Below are 20,499 nucleotides of genomic sequence, written 5' to 3' on the forward strand. Positions count from 1 at the left end.
ATTTTTTATTTTTTAATCTTCAGAGAGTTTTGAAGCATTAAAAATTCTCCTCCTGGTCAGGAGTATTGGTGAGAAGTATGCAGATGTATCACCCTGTGTTTTAGAGCTGGAATGCCTAATTCATTACCTAAATTATTTTGCGGTCAAGGGGGCATGTGGCTGCAATTTTCTGTGCAGATGGAATAAGTATTTTACAGAGAAGCCTAGTGTATCTATTAATCTAATCCAGAGAAGCAGATAGTGAAGAGGTCTGTTCTGTGACAGCCTCGCCATTAACAACATCCCAAACTTGATTTTATTTCTTCACTTTTTAGGGGCTGAAAATACTGTAGCTAAGATTTATTATGTCATTGTCGTCTCTGCCTTTCCTCTGTCTCATCTGTATTCTTTACAGAGCCTATAAACATGGGCTGTCAGCAAGCTAAACCTGTCAGATTTTCACTTCCCCCCTCCTCTGTTTGCTACTATGTTGCCCGGGAAAGAGCCCTGCATGCTGCATCCTCACTATGATTCTCATCATCGCATCTCATTCATCACTCTGACTCCAAACTCTGCTCAACACATTAGAAAAAAGGTCAGGGATGTGAAAAGAAAAGAGAAATAAACAACTACCCAACGGAAGCGGTTGAGCTGCAGGAGACGTGGGAGGTAAGATTGGAGCCAATTTCTCTGCCAGCAGCTGTACTGGGCATAAAGTACTTGCTATACAAGTTCTAAGTGTTTTAAGCAGGAGGGATGTGTAGGGGTTTCCTTCGTCTTGTTTATTTCCCAGCACAGAAGCAGATAGCAGACCTTAGTTAAAGATGGAAAGGTTATAAAACTTTTTATAAGTAGAGTAAAGATGACAGATCGGTTGCTGAGTGACTGGAAACCTGATTGCATGAGGAATTTGGACTCGGGAGTCTGATAAACATCCTTGTAGTGATGAAGAAACAAGTCCTGTGTTGACTTTATAAGCCAAACTTTAAGAGGCTTTTGATTGGAGGTGGAGGAAATTTTGTGAGGAGGAAAAAGAAGTGGTTTTATAGGAAGCAGTAATATTCCTTTAAGTGTGATCAGTTTCTTCCTATGTGCTGCTGCACTCTCAGTGCAGTTAGGCAGATTTTATCTAAAATGTGATTCTGGTTTAGTTATATCCCTTCTCCATTTTCCTCACTGCTGCTTTGGCCTTTTATCACTGTGCAGGTTTGTTTTCTTATTGAGAATTACATTTTTTTACCTTCATGGTTTTTTGTTTTTTTTTTTTTCTTCCCCCCCCCCCCATCCTCTTGGCACTTTTTATCATAAATAAGCTGTTAACTCTTTCCTTACTTGAATTTTGAAAATCCACATTTAGAATATTTTTGTAATATCGTGCCAATAATTTCCTTCACTCAGCAGATAAAGGAAACAATAAGAATATATAAAAATAAAATATATTAAGATATATAAAATATATAAAAATAAGGCTGAGCTTAAAATAGATAACTTGCAAAACTCTTCAGAAGATTGTGATGCAAATAAATTAGCTTGTGTAACCATAATGTGTTTATTTCAGAAATGGTACTCAGCTTATAAAGATTTTAGTTTAGAGTTTCATTTATGAATGCAATAATTAGTTAAGAATTCGAGAAGGCCTCTGATTGTATCATTACATCCAGCAAGCATGATGACTTTTGTCAAATAGTTGGCAATATATGTAAATATCTTCATTGACTAGTAATGTTTTTAAAGAAAGTATTTGTGAGTGTGCTTTATATGAGCACAGATCATTCATACTTCAGCCTTTTCAAATATGTACTGTCTCCAACTCAGACTAAAAGCTAGCTTTTCTACTTTATATGCTATTTAAGCTGAATAGAGAAGGTCAGTAAACTGATTGATACTTGTCATTACACAAAAAAAGTAAGAGCCCTAGTGAAATTACCAGGCAAATGATAAAACCAAAACCAAAACAAAAAACAAACAAACAAAAAAAAGCGGGTTTAGAAAAGAAAAAAAAGAAAGAAAAAAGAAAAATTAAATTTATAGAGTGGATCCTGTGATGCCTTTCAATGCAGTGCTTTGGATGAGGGTTCTAAACCTGATAATCTCTGTGCTGCTGGTTGTTGAATGTTGAAAGGGAATGCTACAGTACATTTTTTATCTATTTTCTATTCTTTACTAAGCATTTGCTGTCTTGCTTACGTTGAAGAAAGAGTTGTAGAGTTCTAGGTCTGAAACTATATACCTTCTAAAAGGATTATCTTGTGGGAAGAATATAGCGCAATTTGGGGAGAAACTGGTTATGACTCTGACAAGGAACTTTTATATAAGAAAATAAAATAGGGAATCGCTAAATTTATCTAATCCCATGCAGGTGTTCATGTTTTCCTCAATAAATGATGCTGCTCTCAATTCCATTAGGCAGCTTGTCCTTTCTCTGCTCATCATACTCACGGAATGATAGTAAGGAAATGCATCACTTTTGAACCCACTGAATATCCTACCCTTAGGAAGCAGGAGAGGTTAGCACCACTGCACTGGGTAACCGTATGAATGCATTATATGTATTTATCTGTGTGATAAACCATTGAAGGGTAAAAACGCAAGCTGAAAAAAGAAATAGCTGTGCACATGAAGTGAAGATACACAGACAACAGACAGTTCAAATTCAAGCTGATAGATTAATGTGAATCATGGGGAGTAGAATAAATTGTGAAGAACAGGAATGAAAGCACATTAGAAAGGAGAAATTCATTTTGGTTCATACAACCTATTGTATCTTGTCAAGTATTCTGATACAGAAGAGCTCAGTACTGACATGACTCTTCTAGCCCTAATATGGAATGGTTCATACTTCAAAACAAGGAAACAAGGCATGCTAGAAATTTTAGACTTCTGAAGAAGGAGATTTGAAAGATATATTGTGTTGTATCTGTAAAATAGAAATACAGAAATTAGGGAATGAATGTGAGTGACTCTTCATGAAGTACCTGTCACTGCAACAGCAACAGCAATGACAAAGGAAAATGGTGATTTTTCTTCTGAAAGAAAAACAGAGGAATATAAAAGTTTTAGAATAAATTATGGAAAGAAGATTGGATTATTTAAAAAAATGAGAAAGACAGAAATAGAAGTTTTTGAAGTATATAACTTGTAAAACAATACAAATAATGTTGTTATCAACCACATCTCTGCAAATATAATATTGATGTGATAGAGAAAAAGAAGGAAAAGTTCAGAAGCTGATGCTTACCTTTTTATTGATGTCCGGGTCTCAGACAAAAAAACTGTTAATAACACAGTAGTTGGTGTTTGACTGTTGGTCTTCCTGGGGCAAAGATGCTACCATGATAGTGTAGGGCAGGGGACAAAGTGGGGCCAGGACCCTTGTACTGAGCACCGGTGAGGCCACACTTCACGTATTGCATTCAGTTTTGGGCCCTTTGCTACAAGAAAGACATTGAGGCCCTGGAACGTGTCCAAAGAAGGGCAACAAAACTGGTGAGGGGTCTGGAGGGGTCTTATGAGAAGCAGCTGCGGGAGCTGGGATTGTTTAGTCTGGAGAAGAGGCGGCTCAGGGGAGACCTCACTGCGCTCTACAACTTCCTGAAGGGAGGATGTGCTGAGGAGGGGTTTGGCTTCTTCTCTCAGGCAACAAACAGGACCCAAGGAAATGGCCACAAGTTGTGCCAGAGGAGATTTAGAGTAGATATAAGGAAAAACTTTTTCTCCCAGAGAGCGGTCAGGCACTGGAATGGCCTGGTGGAGTTGCCATCTCTGGCAGTGTTCAAGAGGTGTCTTGATAAGGAGCTATGAGATATGGTTTAGTAGCTCGTGTAAGTAATGGTAATGGGTGGATGGTTGATCTAGATGATCTTGTACGACCTTTCCAATCTTGTGATTCTATGATAGCACTAAATGAGGCTGGGAATCATTGCATGCTGCATGACACCGTGCTGTGGGCAGTTGTCTGGGAGTGTCTTCTGCCTCAGGATTGTGGGACATCAGCTGGGGGGCAAGGTGGATGAAACCCTATGGTGCTGTGGGGCATTGGTCACCAGGCAGTTGAATTTATTGCCATGCATCTGTCAGCAATTGGTGAGTAATTGTGCTATAGCAATATACATTGCTATCAGCACACTTTTGTTTCTGTTTTTCTCTTCTGTCTTATAAAATAGTTTTATCTCAATGAAGGAGTTCTATTTTGTTTACTGGTATCTCTTCATCCTTTTGAGGGGTAGTGAGCAAATAGTTGTGTGGTGCTGAGCTACAGTCTGGTTACACCACCACAATGGGTGTACTGGAAAGAAAAAAGCTTGTAGCCATTTTATCTGCTGCCAACAAGAAGATTGCTTCAGTTACCTTGATCAGTACCAGATGAGAATGAGGTGCAAAGGAAAGATTACTTTGCACTGAGACATAAGTGTTCTTTTATGCTTCTCTAATAGTAAACCAGCATATTGAAGTTGGCAGGCTGAATCTGATAAATACTTCAAATTTAAAGTCATGCTCTGGAAAGACAAATGATTATGTAACTTCTTTCTCTTGTATATGTAGTAGTGTTATTACAAAATGCACTACTGTCTACATAGCTATTGTTTGCTTGCTGGTAAATGTTGTTTAGAAGACTGCATTATGCTATGGATAATTATCTTTCACTGAAATACAAAAGGCAGCCATTTAAAAATCTTACAGCTGGGGTGATCTCTTTCAAATAATTGACACTTCTCATTGAGCAAAAATTTGTTAGCATTCATCATCTAATAAATATCAGTGTTATATGACCAAACTAGCTCTCTTTCAGTTTCGCACAACATCTAAACTAAAGTTGATTTTCTGCAATGTGAATCAGTCTTGTAGTGCAGTATTTTTCCCTCCAATACATTCTTAAAGAGGATAATTTTAAGCACACAAGCTTCAATATACATGCTTGGCAGCTCACGTAACTGAAATCAATTAAAAAAATAAAAAAAATAAAAACCAGACTAAGATAAATTTGCAAAATGAACCACATCATTCCTTTGTTACAGATCACTAAAATAAAAATCCACTGATAAGGTAGCTGAATACAGAATTTTATGCTATATTCAAACAGCTCTTACACCTGAGTAAAAATGTCACAGTGACTTCATTTCACTGGTAGAATGTGGATTTGTATATTGAATATGACAGTTCTAACTACTGGATTACACTCTAGTCAGTGTTGGGAACATAAAAGGATGTACCACTTTAATGATTTACATGGCTGTTGACCCTTGTTCATGTTCTGGCATCTTACCTACTGTTTGACTCAATCTTAGAAAAAACAGAAACAAAAAACTTGCTAGACGTAACTAGGAAAAATGAAACACATTTGGATTTCTGTTTGAGAATAGTTAGTACTCTTATTTTTCATACAAAATACTTCTTGGAGTTCTCTAGTCTGCTCTTCTACTCCAAACTGAGTTTTATTAAGATATCTTCAAAAAGTGAAAAGATCCAGAAATTTGCATACTGGCAAAGCATTTAGGATCTTATCTTTACCAATGGTAGTTTTTTTTTTGTTTTGTTTTGTTTTGTTTTTCTATTTATGTCATTATTTATGTCGTTATTTGATAACTATTGTGCTATTCCAACCATTGAGATATCTGCATATTGAATTTTATTTTTGCTTTCAATTTAGTCTACAAAATTGTCATGATTCAAAAAGACTTCTGAGATCTAACGCTAGTCTCTTCAATGAAAATCACTGTCTAACGTGATTAAAGCATACATCCTTTGATTGTGCTGCTTTAGTGTACCTTTTCTTTATCTGAGGCAAACCCAAATATTTCAACATTTGTCAATTTCAGACTTGTGTGAATGTAAAAGAAGGTACATTTTTTGAAAGAATGCATTCTTTTTTTTGCAGTTTTATTGTTTTTCATATTAAAATGGGTAACTTTGAAATGTTTTAAAGCTATTCATGGGTGATCAAGCTTCAGTAGTAAATTTGTTTCCACTTTCTATCATACGCTGCTATTTGAAAATGTACAACAGTAATGGCTGTTTTATTTTCTTCAAGTAATATCCTGTAATATTTTTTTAAGAATCTCAAGATTAGTTGTAGTTAAAGTCTATAATGGCACTCCAAAAATTACTTTTTAAGAAATCTGTATGTCATATAAAATTCAGAAATTAATTGGAATTGCAAAATTATAGAGAAAGTAAAAGAAAAAATAAGCAAAACATTTTTTTTCAAAAGCTCAGCCAGATCGTTTAATGTTAGTCTTACAAGAATTTTGCAAAGCAGTTGAAATGCAAACTACTCACTGCATTATGCATTATATTTATTATTGGCACTGTAGTTAATATGTTCTTGGCATTCTTTCACAAATTGCAATAATGTCATATAATGAGATCTTTCTTTAATGCACCAGGTGTAAAAGTGTATTATTCAGGATTTCTCAGGCAACCGCTGGAATCTAATCAACACATTTGCAAACAACTGGAGATATTCAGCACCCTGGTGTGCAACTTGCAACAGTCTTATGACAGTTGAGAGGTATTCTATCAAGTGTATTGTAAAAAATATACAATTAAGAAGAGCTCTTTTGTCCACCAAGGAGAACATCCCACAGAATTTTATATCTTGGTTTGAAATTTTTAGCAGCAAATCAAGGGTATGTTCTCCAGAGAGAATTATTCTCTCTCCCTTTTCCTTTGAAAATGCTTAAAATGTGCAGATGGTGGCATGTGTATGCCTAGAAATGGACAAAATATTCTTGTTAGTTCTCTCTGTATGAAACTTGTATTTTAATTAAAAAGAAAAAAAATATCTGTCAGGCCCAAATAACTACAACTTTTGTTTCAGTTGGGCAGAAATGCATCTAATCCTGTCATGCACTGTTGATATGGCACTTATTAACGTCAGATTTTGTAAAGCATCACACCAGCATCTCCGCTTCAATCTAAAATGCTTGTGTAATGACATGGAAATATGACTGGGTGTAAGACATCCTTCATGTACAAAGCATTTTCCTGATAGTAAATTCTTTGTCAAGCAACTTTTTACTTACAATATCCTCATTCCCTCAAGGGTTAGTGGATACTGTGCATGACAGAGAGACTTTAAATGCAATCATTTTGAGCATCATCTTATTCATGTTTTTAGTTTAAGAAATATACCTAGTTTCTAAATATTAATTTCCAACTTATGCATTTTTTTTCCTTATGCATTTTTCTTTGTGATACTGTTGCACTCCTAGGTTAGCGCATCAAAAATGCAGATGATAGTAATAATAATAATAATAATAAAATTAAAATAGTCCCAGTAGGATCTTGAAGTGTTGTTTCTCCAGATGGATTCAAGAAAAATAGATAAGAACATGATCCACTAGTCCAAAGTATGTTTCTTCATGTTTATTCAGTGTTTCAATAGCGAAAAATTGTTTATGAAATTTTATTTTACTGCCTTTTGACTGGATATCTGAGGTAGCTGCAATAAAAACAAGTCACACTCAAGTTTTGCAGTATCAGCTGAAGTACTTTCTGACTCCTTTTATTTTTACTTATTTTGTGAATTAGAGGGGGAAATGCCATATAAAATTTCTACAAGTTGACTTTTTAAAAATTTCAATTCCTAATTAAAGGAAAATCTAAGATGTGCCATGTAAAAATGTCCCTCTAAAATATCTGGAGCTTAAAATGCATAATATTTAAAACAGGTTTCTGTGACATATTAGAACTACTTAAAGATGGTGATACCAGAAGATGAAAGACCATTAAAAAAAAAAAAAAAAGACAACTTTATTTTTAGCTTGTTTTAAAGGCACTTCTGCAGGAAAAATAGAAATTGATGCATTTCTTTCAAATATTTAAACAGTATTAAATCTGCCTCATTTAAAAGGGAATAAAAAAACTTACACTTTTAAAAAACTATTTTTCAGGGTGGAATAACTTAACAGTGGTTTGAGCGATTGATGTGATTTGCAGAATCTTTTACTTGTAATTACAAGAATGATATAAAGCCAGTTTCAGTCTATACTCAGCTTCCACACTTGGAAAACAAAACAAAACAAACAAACAAACAAACAAAAAAACCCAATATTTTCAATATATATAAAAAAAAAACTTACACATGTTCGTAACAAACTGTATTGTTTATAACTTCACAGTCAGTAAACAAAGCTCTCGAAGGGTTGTTTGTTTGTTTGTTTGTTGTTTTTTTTTTTTTTAAGTTTACTCTTAGCTAAAATCCTTTGGAAATACAAAAAGCTCCCTACTTCTTAACATAAAATCTAACTGTTCATATGTAAATTTTAGAAAGATATACTCCTTTCCACCAGATGGAAATTAATTTTAATTTGTTTCCATTGATACAGAAACAATACATTGTTTCCATTTTTGTGTTTTGTTTTGTTTTTGTTTTTGTTTTTCCCCCTCAGTGCATTTATTTATTTCTAAGTTTGGAAATGATCAATCTCTTACAACACTTTGCTATTGAATGTTTCTTCACTGAAGAGCACTGTCCTTTATTTAAGGATTTCCATTTCTTTTTTTCTGGCTGATATCCTTTTATACCCTTTTCCATTTGAATCTGAAATTTCCCATCTTTTAACCATGATAAATTTAATGAAAGCATTAGTCCCAGCCATATTGAATTGCTGTTGATGGCCAAACTAAAATTCCGTGTAGCTCAGTCATGCTTTTGTTTCTTATTCCTGCTCCCAAGTAGAGGAATTTATCTTCATTTAAAACCTCCTTTGTCATTTTCTTATTTTGTCTTTTGCCATCGTATATGAATTAACTCCATCAGAAATAATAGGGTATAGTTATTTGCTTAATCAGAAGCCTGTCTTTTGTTTTAGATTTTTTATAATATTTTAATAATATTTTTTATACTCTACGGTATTTGCTTTCATAAAATATTATTTGGTTACTGTAGTGGGTTCAGGTGAAAGCACCTATCCAATTTTTAGCTATTTTAATGCTTATATAACCAGAAATAAGGCTTAGTCTGAGGTTAAAATTGTGTCGGTTTAGCTCTCCAATTTACCAGGAACATAGTTGTTCTGTATCCTAATTGTAAAAGGAGAATTTTATTTCTTGCTTTTCAAAGATACTGTAAGTATGAATTCCCTGCAGACTATAAGGCTTTTGAATGCTTTGAGAAAAGGAGGAACACACAGATAAATATCTATTACTAGAATTAGATGATAAGCCTATTATTCTGAAAAGCACCAAGACAGTGAAATTACATATTATTATTATTCAAGAAAGATATATTAAATCTTGGTCATGCTGTACTGTAATGTAGTGGATAAATAGCACTGTTGTCCTAGTCTAAAAACAGGAGCACATTTAAAGTGCCGTAAGTGGTTTATATGATGAGGAACACATTGATAAAGGCATTGTGGAAGAATATAAAAACATGTAACAAACAGTTTTCTTATTTTTTTCTTCTGTCCTTCTGCACTTCAGCCACACATCTTCATTGCTTATGTAGCAATGCAGACTTTGAAAATCAGTGTATATTTTTCTTTTTGCCCATCTGCAATACCAGAAAGTAACTTGCTTCAGCAGACTTTAATGCCTTTATATAAAAGAGCATATGGGTTTCGTAACTTTATATCAAACTACTAAAGGCCTGTGGTCCTTTGCTGCTGCTACAGCCCATGGCTTTCTAATTATTCTACGGATAGCAAAGTGATTATAGATGAGCAAGAGAGTAGTTGCTAAGAGACATCATGTGCAATGAGCTAGGTAGCAACTGCTGAGTAACACTGCTTGATAGGCATTTCTCAAGTTTTCAGATGACTAATCAGCAGAATTCTGTATTAAAGAAATGCTGATGTAAATATTTCAGAACACAGAGTACATTTGATTTCTTTCTTACTCACAATGAGGTCAAAACAAGAAATAAACAGGACAAAAAAGCTTAGAACTTCAGTCTCCGTGGCTTTTCTCACTTGGTCTATTAGCAGTCCATTTGATTAAGAGGTTCAGGAGTAAGTTTTGCAAAATATTTATGTTATTGCCAAAGAAAATTCTTCTTTTATCTGTTTTTTAAAAGATCAGAGTTTTAATTAACCTATGTGTCAATATCCTTCTACCAGAAAAACTATGCAATGAAGAGCAGCTTACAAGAGTGTTCTCTATTTAGGCAGAATGCTTGATCTAACGGTGTAATCTAATATTTCTTGATAAAGTTGAGTACATTTATTTACGTAAAACTATATGGAAAATATGTTGAGAACTTGGACTTTGATCCAAAAGTCATTTTAACAAATGGCTAACATTTCAACTTCTGAGAAGATTTTGCTTATCCTCAAATTTACTAAAACTTATGCTTACTTGAACAAACCATACTCTCTCTATTAAGGACTATCTCCTAAAGCAATATTGACAGAACAGTAGTTCTCCTCTGTAATATGAATAATCTATTCACAGAGACCTCAGTATCACCTGAAGTTCAACAGTGTAACCATATGAAATGAGGAGTCTATAAATGTATCAACCTAATGTATTAGTACTGTTTAAATTATAGTTATAAGAGAAAAAATGATTCCAATTTCTAAATCTCTTCAACTTTGCACTTCAGCTGTCTGTGGAAAGACACTTAATGACTTCTTGGTACGTTCTGTCAGTTTGATTCTGACCTAATGGATAAGTAATTATACAGACCCTGTTATAAAATGGTTCTTATCTCTTTCTCAAATGTCTTCTATTTTTGCCCTACCTCTCTCTGAGCTGACCATGAACAATTTGGCAAAATGCAGTTATTTAGAATTTAAAGTCTCTATCATTTTGAAATTTAATTCTTCTCTATATATCTGTAGTTTTCTAATGTAGTAGGCATAACAGGCTTGTAATAAATCATTTTACCATTGCCAATTCATTCTAAATGCTCACTGCATTGCCACAGATGTTGTTGGCTGCACAGAACCAAAGACTTATACAACCTGACAAGTTGCATTACAACTTCTGGAGAGAGTAGAATAACAAATATGTAATGTGGCACTCATACTCTGGAAATGATTGATAAGTTTTTAATTATAAATCAAATTTTACTTTTGTTGCTCTGTTAATCCAAGTATATCTTACAAAATTTAATTTATGAAATATTAATTCATTATATAATAGAGTTTCCCATGCTGGTAGATTTGGTTGCTTGAGAACACAGAGAATATCCCTTCATAATGACTAGTAGTATAATCAGGAATTTAGACCTTCATAAAAGTATGCAGGAAACTTGGAATAGTGACATGAAAAAGTTAATGTTTGGGGTCTTGCTGTATAAAATCCTTCCAGCTACGTCCCAGCCTTGATAGCACTGAAATATGGCATTTATTTATAGGCATCGTGATTCTGTTCTCCTCTCGAGCTCTGTAAATCATGAGTAACTAGATGAAAAGACAAGAACAAAGGCAGTTTGTATCAACTGCTCTAGGCAACCTGCATGTTATTTCATTTTCCTTGGAAAATATAAGTTGTAGATCATGTTCTCACTGATACGGCTTTTAGGCCCAACTTGCACAGCCCTTTGCCCGTGTATGATTTGACTATTTCAGTTTGTCTTCACTGATTTTAAGAACATACCTATTTTTGCTTAGTTGGTAAGTGAGTTGGTAGCTCTTAAATGACACTTAAATGACATTTATTACTGACTCTCTTGGAAGAATGGGCATCTGCTAACTGTCGTAGATTAATTTGAAGTTTAACTTTCTTTTTCTGAAACTTCAGTTTAAAAACTCCACAGTAAGATCATGAGTTAGCTGAATCTTAATGTCTTTGGTAATTTAGCCTATGACTTAAATACATCTTTAACTAAACGTACACCTTGTTTGCTGAAGTAAATGTAAGCAGGCCATTTTACTAAACATAGTGTCTTGAGTAGTATATGTGTCATAGAAACACAAACAGCTTTTTTGGAACAATTCTGTGTGTCACGAAATACTGCAAAGCAGGCATGATTTTCACAAGTAGAATGTTTTTTCAGTGTTTAGTTAAAAGCTATATTTTAAAGAAAAAAAAAAGCATACACAAATAGTACCTTGGCATTTGTTATTTCACAATGAATTAGTTAGCTCATCTTTGAAAACACTTTTCATCTTAAATTCTCAACTCTGTAAACTTAGGACATATATAGGGCAAACTTCGCTGATCATAAGTAAATATCTGATATTCCGTACTTTATTACAAGAGATAAATTCACAGTTGAGGAGAGAATGGCAGTTCATGATTGAGTCTAATTAAACAGTATTTACCTTTAGATTAAAACAGGCACTGAAAGGTAACTTGTATTTCTTCACATCAACTTTGTATTGAAGGGCAAGGCAATTCTCAGCAGATTAGGTTATGTTGAGCTCAGAGCTTCATAGTTTGCAGTTTGGTGGAAAGTTTACTTCTGATCTTTTCTCAGCTAGGTACAGTTTATTATTTTCTTACATATTTATCCAACTGCAGTTTAGGAATGCCAGAACAGATTTAATATTTGAACTTTTAAAGAGACTAGTTCCATGAGGGTTCTTCCTCATTATATATATAATAAGTTACTTTGTGAATGGTTACTTGAGTTCTCTATACTTGGCTTTTTTCTTTTTCTTTTTCTTTTTCTTTTTCTTTTTCTTTTTCTTTTTCTTTTTCTTTTTCTTTTTCTTTTTCTTTTTCTTTTTCTTTTTCTTTTTCTTTTTCTTTTTCTTTTTCTTTTTCTTTTTCTTTTTCTTTTTCTTTTTCTTTTTCTTTTTCTTTTTCTTTTTCTTTTTCTTTTTCTTTTTCTTTTTCTTTTTCTTTTTCTTTTTCTTTTTTTTTCTCAGTTTATGTATTTTAGATTAATATTAATCAATCTCTTTACAAACTGACTCTTAGTTATTCTTATTTTGTGACCTTAATATATGAGTTTTCTATTTAAATTTGTTTGTAATTGTTCAATGTAATGATTACAGAGTCAGCTTTCCAATCCTCAGTTCCAGTAATGCTAAAAAAATTCCAGAGATCTTTGGCATGGGAAGCTATATAGTCAAATATGGCATATGCATGTGTTGAGCTGGATGAAACTCTTTTTCTTAATGTTGCTTGTAGGAATTAAAGTTTTCCATGCGTAGAAGGTGAATAATTCCTCTTCAAACATTCACAATGAATGAATTTTACATATATTAAATTAGCACCATAGAATCTTAACTAACTTAGATAGTTCTTTGGACATTATTATTAGAGAAAATGTACAACTCATAATAGTTAATGTAGCATGATAATAAAATGAAGCAGTGGCTATAAGTGAAAAATCCTTCAGCCATCTCTCCTCATACTATCTTACACCTCCTTATTCCCTAATATTTATGCCAATAGTTGGAAAAATAAATAACGTTATAAGCATGCCTCTGTAAAGTTTCTTGTTCAGAGTAAAAAAGATGTCAAAAAGATCATATAAACTTCAGTTCTCTTATTAAGGGAGTTCTAGCAGGCATAAATTTATATGGAAAATTTTAGAAAGTATAGATTCATATTGTGCTGATTTTGGAAAATGATTTGAGGTGAAAATTTGCACTTTTGCTGTTTAAGGGAAAAAAAAAAAAAAAAACACATAATTGTTCCACGTTCTAAACTACCTAGTTTTACTAACTTTTTAGATCCTTTACGTAATCAGTAATGTTCAAAGTTCGAATTCTGTGAAGGCAAGCAAGGAAAGTATGCAATGAAAAACACAGCAGGAAAGTGATGTTTTTCTAAGTTGCCTTCAGGAAGATAAGGAGTCTCTCATATTTCCAGAAGTTTTCTCTTGGCTCTAATTTTTGTTATCCTTTCAGTTTCGTACAGAACTAACTGATAAAATGCACAGAGAGATGGAAAATTGTTTTCTAGAAGGTAGAAAGTGATCACCAGGTAACTAGATGTGCATGGATTGCCTGTGGACGCATTCATATGTGTGTGTATTTGTGCATGAGTGTTTAATGGATGGTTTCACCCTAAAAAACAAACAAACATATACTTAATATTTATCCTTCTTTTCGGGAAGAGAGTAGGAAGGAGGCAGATTCAGTTTCAAATAAAGAACTCACAAGCAATAACATACAAATACTACTTAAACCCATACTTTTTTTTCATAAAATGAAGTGAATCCAACTAAGCACTATCTTCCACAAAAATACCGTCATTATAAGGCTGCCATTGCAGTGCCTGTCTCAGTCCTGCGTCACACAAGAGTACCATTGCTCATAGGATTTCTAGGCTTCCATATTTAGTTTGAGAGGAGGAAATTGTGGACTGTCCTTGGAAATATCATTTACCTATTGTGTGATGGGACTGCAGTCAGTCTGGAAATTACCATCCCCTAAGCACTGATTGCATTCTGAATCTCTGTTGATGGCTTTATTACCACAGAGAACAGAAGCATGAATGTTTTAAAACAGGGAGCTCAGAACAAGACAGAAAACTAGGAGATTCTGCAAACAGAAATTTCTCTTGCCTATTAGGTTTTTACAGCTTTCTTTTGTCTTCCAGTCTTTTGAGTCAGGAGCAGTGCCAGCATATTTTATTAATCCCTAGGAAGAGACTGGCTCTCATTTTGGAGGCCAAGATGTCTCTGGCTCCTGGGCACCCTTACTGCTTGCTCGAGGGAGTAGCCTCGATTCCTCCCAGTGCACCTCCTGGCCCAGGATGCAGCTGCACTCAGCCTTGTTCTGCCCTCGTAAAGGAAAGGAGCACTGTGGTTCACTGTGACCAATTAGGCAGATCCCACTCTTCACCTTCTGAAACCAAAGGCCAGAAGCACTCAAACAGATTTGCAAAAGTATTTTTACAGGAATGGATAAGGAGAGGGAGACAAGCTAAACATTTTTCAAGTGCTGGTTCATCATTTTTCTTCCTTTTAGGAAAATCTGTCTGTCTATGTGATTTCTAGATGGCATTTGACTGGTAACGTTCGGTCAGTGAATTATACATGATTGATGCTGTTCATTCTGTATATGTGCCTATGCATGTCTAAGTATGGAGCAATATCCACAAAAAGAAAGCTAACAGCAGATAACCATTTGTCCTGCTGTTTGAGAGGTATTCACTGGTCCCTGGGAAGCCAAACAGAACTAAGATTTTTGGGCAGCTCCCCTAAGACTGCTACTGACTGTATGGATAGAAAGCAGCATTCTCACAGCTTACGTTTTCAACTTTTCTGACTCTTCATTTTCTTCTTCTGGACCCCTGCCACGATGTAGCCATGGGTGTTAATTTTAAATGCAAAGTGCTTGGTCTGACTTTCTTAGCATTTTCCAGAACAACTGCTAATTACATTGAATGTGGGCCGCTATGGTTCTGCTACTACTATGTTCCTGCTTCTGTCTCTTGTGTTTTCATTTGCTCTCCTTCTTATTTGCTTGAAATGAAAGGAGTCATTTAGTGAAATGTATTTACCTGAAGAATTATAGTTTGATCCCTTGGCCATAAAGATGGTTAGAGGCATTTGGCACAGAATCAGGTTCAATGGATTGCGGCTGCCTGTTCTTGTTGTATAAGGCTGCCAGTTGTAGTTTATAGTCTATGTGGAGCAACTAATCTCTCTCTGGTGTAAAGGACAGAGCTGGGTTACTATGCATTATATCTCATGCCAGCTGGAAAGATTGCTAGGCACTCTGGAAGCTTTTTTCCCAAAGTAAGGACTTTTTCTTAGTTTCTATATGTAGTTTTTTTTTTTTTCTTTCTTTCTTTTTTTTCTTTTGATTGTCTCTTAGCAACAGGCTTGAAAGCATTACAATTAAAAGGATAAATGGAAAAGGAGACCACTGGAATTTTTTTTTAATTCTGTCCAGAACCAGACAGAACGAATAGAAAGAGATGCAGCACTGATCTGCATCTGAACTTCATTCCATTCCACATCTAACTTATAAAGAATGAAACAATTGCAGACTTGTGTTATTGATGCTTAGCACAAATCTGTGGCTGTACACTCATCTAGGAAGAATGTTGGGAAGAATAGTGGGGAAGAAATGCTTCACTGGGTATTTTTCCTAGAAGATTATTTATGAATTCAAAAGGAAAATTAAAACAATAGAATAAGCGTGTTGTAGATTTAATCTGTTCAATTTGAAGTCTTACATGAAAATGAGGTAGTGTAATGCTTCCTGAGAAGATTTGAAATGACCATATAAGAATATTAAAAACAATTAATGCAATATAGAAAAACTAAACTTTCTTTTTTCTTTTTTTTTTTCTTCCCATGTGATATTTGGAATAGATTAAAAATAGTGAATCACTATCTTAGGTTCATGAATGCTTTCATTAAAGCATTAAGGATGGCTATTTTTAGTCATATCACAGAATCACAGAATCATAGAATGGCCAGGGTTGGAAGGGACCTCAAGGATCATGAATCTCCAACCCCCCTGCCACATGCAGGGCCACCAACCACCCCATTTAATGCTACACCAGGCTGCCCTGGGCCCCATCCAATCTGTCTTTCTGGACAATAATCTAATGCCTAGGAAAGAGTATAGGAATTCAGGAAGCCTAAAGGACATTCTTATGTTACGTCTTTCTAGCGTATTTTGAACTCAAGGGGTATTCTTGAGTTTTGTTTAGGTGTTTAGCAACCACCTGTGGATTCCTTTTCCATTAAATTCTCATGTATGCTTTAGATATGCTGTAAAACTTTAGTAATCAATTATTTTCTGGCAAGAAATTCCCCAAATAAAAAACAAACACAAAAACAAGAGCTATATTGAGCCTGACTCCTAGCATAATTTATTATCCCTACTACTTGTTTTGAAAGAGAGTGCTTAATCAATTCGTATACAAATCATTCCTTTTCACTTAAAAATTTTTACCACAATTCAGCTTCACCATGATGCAGGGTTTCTACTCTCCCAGGCATTCAGGGCAGGGAAGGCATTCCGTCTCTTTTATCTCCAAGCAGTTTCCATTTTGAGATGTAGAAAAGGAGGACCAGAACCACCCACAGTACAGAAGATGGAGGTGGACCATGGATTTCTACAGTACAGTCTGCCCCTATGACAGAGAAGTGACTCGATCACAATCGTTTTATAGGTAGAATACCAAATGGCTTTCATTTTGTTCAGAGACTGCCATAACTCAATTAATTTTGATGGAGTTTAGGATGTTTTAGAGTGGTTAAAGACCTGGGTCAATAAATTCAAATGAAGCTGAGTTTTTGGAAGTAAAATTGCCATTAAAATACTAGTTGTCCATGCTTTCGAAAGACTTTTGCTGACTGCATGGAACAGGAAGAAGTTGAACCTAGAATGTATTTAGTAGATATTCGTATATTAGTTTTAAATTGCTGGAGCTACTTTGATGTGTTAGATTTTCCTTTGTCAGATCAAATTTATTTTTCAGAATATGAGATAAATGCATAGCTGACAAAATTATGGCAAAATCAGACAACAAACAAATGTTCTTTTTAAGGAAGTTTTTCTAATACAGACAGTAAAGTACTCACTCGTTTAAATATGGTAGAAGACAATCTTGGTCCTGTTTTCTAAGTCAACAGATGGGTTAAAAAAAAAAAGGTGAACAAAGTTCATAATGTTCCTGCTTAGAATTTGTTATTTTTATTCAACAAAAATAACTTTCATGTTGTTTCCCGTTATCTGTGTTTCAAAGCATTTTGATGGAAGAAGCACTGTTCCAGTCATGAAAAAGAGAGATGAGTCCTTTTTTTTTTTTTTTTTTTCAGAAGTCTGATAAGGCTCAGTCAGGGTGAGAGCATTCTCCAAACATTTGAACAACCTTTGACCTTCGTCCATTTCACTCCTGTACATCCAGCTGTATCAACAGTGGTTTTGTGTTTACATTTTCAGTTCAAGAAAGAAATGAGTTTTTTAAGCACGTAAAAGATATTTAGTACATTTAAGGAAACATTTTTTATGCTTATTTATTACATTTGATTTTAATTCATAGCATGCACATGAACTTTTTTAATATAGGAAATAGCTCACACATCATATTAGTTTCAGTACTCTTGCAGTAATCTTGACGTTGTATTTTGTTCCAGTTTCTAAATGAGCCCATTCATTGGATGAGCATTTTTTGTACCCAAACTCAGGTAAGTGACTAACCTTTCAAGTGAGTAGGAATGTCTAAGAGAGGGAAAGCTAATGGATGGCTTCAAAAGAAACCACAGGGATTTCCATGAATTTGGTTTTAACCTGACTTTAATGACTGTAATTTAATTTTATTTTTTTAAATACAAAGCCCAATATTGAAGTATGATTATGGAAATCTTTTCTCTACATTTTAAAAATTAGATACATTAGCTTGGCTTTAAATGTGGGAATAATATACTTCTCAATCCAGTGGTGTATTCTGAGTAGATCTCAGAAAGACTCAGTGGCTTAAATGTTTTTCATAGTTGTGTGAAACAGCAGAAAAATAAAATAAAGATAGCATTAAAAAAAGAAGTATGGTAATAATTAAGCAAAAGACCTTTCTTTAGGGGCTAATTGTTATGCTGCTAATTTGTGAAGCAGAGATCTAACATGGTGGCAGAGATTACAAAAGCAGTGCATTTAGGAGATGAATATGCTTCCAGCAAATCTGTAAAAGCCTAATATGATGAAACTCTTCAAATCTTAAAAACAAATTCAGTTCCTAGTTAAAAAGACCAAAATGTCATTTGTGATGTTACATTTCTTAACTTAGAGCACACAATGAGTTTACACATACACTAAACAATCTTTTCTTAAAACAGATTTTATGAAGCCACTTATAAACACCTGCAGCAAAGTAAGACTCAGTAGATTTATCAGCATAGCATTCACTCTATTTGCATGTCATAAAAACACAAGTACTTGTTGATTAGAATCTATTCACCTTCCAAAAGATTAAAAAAAAAAAAAAAAAAAAAGATTGTTCTAACTAGCAAGAGAAAGAGGAGCAGACCGTTGGAGGTCTATCAGCACAGTAAAGTGAGTATGATTGGTAAATATAGGAAGCTTTAGTTGACCATACTAAGTATCTTAATGAACACATGAGGATGTGCAAGCTGCAAAAGTGCTGAAGGCATCACAAAAACATACGAAATGACAGGGTCAAATATCACATTATTTACAACAACTGTACTTTATTTCTTTTATAGTGTAGAGATATGGAATTTATGAAGCCAACTGAATTCAAATTTTAAGTAGTTTGCAGGTTATGTAAATTTTGCAGTAACTTTAAACTTTCAAACTAAATTGTTAGTGTTCAGTGCTGGAAAATATGCAAGGAAAAAATAGGAACTAAAATAGCAATACACTTTTATATGCAAAATGTTGTTATTACTGCTTCATAGAATCATAGAGTCATAGAATCATAGAATTCCTTCTCCTTGCCCAAAAGAAGACAACATATTCACAAAGGATCTTAGCTAGTAAGGTACTGGCAATGACCTGTTCACCCTTCGTATAACAGAGAGCTCATTTACTTGGAGTCTTATCTTAAAATGGAGGCAATCCTGTTTCTGTTAGCTTAACATTCCAAATGACTTACAATTATAAGTCATTTCCACCACTAATTCAATATTTTAGCTGTATGAGGAGTTGAGATCCTTACACAGATCAATACTACAATGTGTACATATAGTACACCGATCTAAAGATCTATTTTAGGAAGCTTAGTAGGCTCATAAAACCAGTGGACAGAGAAAGGAAGGCACTCTGAATTACTCTCTAAAGAAGTGTATTTCTTTTCAATAAATATTGAAGGCTTTTACATCTCTCACTTCATTAGGGGATGAGCTGGTTAACTTAGCCAGCTAATCTTGGTACTTGAAATGCAGTGGAATGAATAGTCCTTAAGTAGACTCCTGTTTGTGCTGTCGTAACATAGTCTGATTGTAACAAAACTCATTCTTTCAGTTTTCTTTGTATATTTCAAGACTTTGCCTCAAAGATGATATTTAGTATGAGTAGTTTGATAATTTAGTATTTCTTATCTGCAGAGGTGTAGATGATACCGAGCTCTTATTTACTTTTTGCAATTACCATTGAAGGAGATCATAAAATACCTAAAATGTTTGTAATATATTATTTACCCCATATATTATTCTTGGTGTTTCAATCATAATCCTGGTAATTTATTGTATTATTATCTGTGTTCTTCATTTTCACTATTAAATAAATATGATTTGAGACTATAACCCTATACAATTTAGTCAATTTCTGTTTCAGTGATGTTTTGACAATAGATGATTAGGTTAGGTTGCTACTGATCTGCTGTCAGCCATGCTTTTAGATAACCTGATGCTATCTCTGTTAGGAAATCATACTTTTCACTGACCTATCTATAAAATAAGTATGATTGAAATATAATATGCTATGATAGATTTTCTGTTACTGTTACACGTAAAATAAATATATCTTTAGACCTTCTAAATTTCTATTTCTAAAGAAAGCTCAAACATTTTCTTGTCATGATGGAGTTAAAAATCCCACAAAGGTAAACTTCTTCTTGAAAGCAATGTATAATATTTAACCTGTTTGTAACTGAAGTGATTTTTCAGACTTGAAAAAAGTCTGGAAAAGCCATTGACACTGTACAAAACTGCATTTACTTCAGCTGTTACTGAAAATGAAGAAAGGTGTCAGT

General features: G+C 34.1%; 1 protein-coding gene across 1 annotated transcript in view; it reads left to right on the forward strand.

Moving 5' to 3' along the window:
- The first annotated feature begins 534 nt into the window (after window positions 1-534).
- Window positions 535-20,499, forward strand: part of CDH12 (cadherin 12) — a 294,089-nt gene continuing 274,124 nt past the window's right edge. The window contains exon 1 of the mRNA XM_031589241.2: window positions 535-648. The gene's annotated coding sequence lies outside the window, so the exon portion shown is untranslated. The remainder of the gene's footprint in view (window positions 649-20,499) is intronic.

The sequence above is a fragment of the Phasianus colchicus genome, chromosome 3, assembly GCF_987193195.1.
Source record: "Phasianus colchicus chromosome 3, bPhaCol1.hap1.1, whole genome shotgun sequence".
Taxonomy (NCBI): Eukaryota; Metazoa; Chordata; class Aves; order Galliformes; family Phasianidae; genus Phasianus; species Phasianus colchicus.